This window comes from Canis lupus, chromosome 5 (assembly GCF_003254725.2).
Source record: "Canis lupus dingo isolate Sandy chromosome 5, ASM325472v2, whole genome shotgun sequence".
Lineage (NCBI taxonomy): Eukaryota > Metazoa > Chordata > Mammalia > Carnivora > Canidae > Canis > Canis lupus.
The window spans coordinates 58746997-58748721 of record NC_064247.1 but is presented as its reverse complement, the minus strand read 5'-3'; the positions used below and the strand labels follow the sequence as shown (position 1 = coordinate 58748721).

General features: G+C 40.1%; 1 pseudogene; it reads left to right on the top strand.

Annotated features, from left to right (window-relative positions):
• Positions 1 to 211: 211 nt before the first annotated feature.
• Positions 212 to 1028, top strand: LOC112647606 (rRNA-processing protein FCF1 homolog; annotated as a pseudogene).
• Positions 1029 to 1725: the final 697 nt, after the last annotated feature.

Genomic DNA, 1725 nt, shown 5'->3' with positions numbered 1-1725 from the left:
ATTAAAGAGAAGGTTAAAGAGGTGAAGGGCAAAAAGCTTCTTCCCTCAGCATGTCCTTGCATTTTTGTTTGGGAGGGTCTCTCTCCAGTAACTCTCCCCAGTAACTTTCATTTGGGTCTCATTGACTGAAAGTAGGTTGTGTGACTTGAGTTCCAATTGTGCACATGTCACATGAATAAACCAAGATTCTTTGATTTAAAAACTGGATTCCAGAAGAAACAAGAGTGCGGCGTGAACATGGGAAAGCAAAAGAAAGCAAGTATGCAACCATGAAGCAAATGCTTAGTCTCCGAGATCAGAGGCTTAAAGAGAAGGATAGATTAAAACCTAAAAAGAAAGAAAAGAAAGATCCCAGTGCACTCAAGGAAAGAGAAGTCCCCCAACATCCTTCCTGCTTATTCTTCCAATATAACACACAGCTGGGCCCACCTTATCACATCCTGGTTGATACCAACTTTATCAACTTTTCCATGAAAGCCAAACTTGACTTAGTACACTCAATGATGGACTGTCTGTATGCCAAGTGTATCCCTTGTATAACTGACTGTGTAATGGCTGAAATTGAGAAACTGGGGCAAAGTATCGAGGGCCTCTAAGGATTGCCAAGGATCCAAGATTTGAACAATTGCCATGCACACACCTGTGCAGATGACTGCTTAGTACAGAGAGTAACACAGCACAAATTTTACATTGTGGCCACAGTTGACTGGGACCTTAAACGAAGGATCTAGAAGATCCCTGGAGTTCTCATCATGTACATTTCTTTTTTTTTTTTTTTAAGATTTTATTTATTGATTCATGAGAGACACAGAGAGACAGAGAGAGGCAGAGACACAGGCAGAGGGAGAAGCAGGCTCCATGCAGGGAGCCTGACATGGGACTTGATCCAGGGTCTCCAGGATCAGGCCGTGGGCTGAAGGTCATGCTAAACTGCTGAGCCACTCGGGCTGCCCCCCATCATGTACATTTCTAACCATAGGTACAACATTAAGTGGATGCCAGATGATTACGGAGCCCCTCGGTTCTAATTCTTAAAAGATAGAGTTTTTCTGCCTTCTTATATCAACTTTTTCTGTTGCCAGTTCATATTAGCAATATGCTATAGTATGAATTATTCTTCTTACCCATTTGCTCTGTTACGAGCTGAGTATGGTTAAATATACTAATTTTTTGATGTTTTGAAATCAGTATTTTGTATCATTTTAAGTATTGTTGCATCTTTCTATAAATCAGATGATTGCTTGTATAATTTGATGGTTGTTGTTTTATATTGATTTACTCAACAAACATTTATTAAAGTTATATTAGGTACTTAAAAAAAAACTGGAGGGAATGGACATTGGGCGAGCCAAGGAGCAGCACATGCCCCTTCATAGTACATGGGAGGTACTAAATGTTAACCCAATGCTAGTACTGTAATATTCTTCCAGCAATGCCCTATGCACACCATGTGCGTATGTCTACAGTAGTAGAAATTCCTTCACAGGATGTTTGGGAATCTTGCAGATTGATATACCATGTTAAGGAGTTGAGATTAAACTATTTCACCAATACCAACAGCTCCTGTTTCTGACATCCTATTTCATCTGAGTCTGTTTTAAATTGACCAACAAATATTTATGCAGCCCTTTGTGAATCAGATATTACACCTGGAGCTGTAGCAGCTCCTAAGAAGGATAAGACAGAAATCTCTGGCATGAAAAGATCTGCGTCTACTTGGGAAGC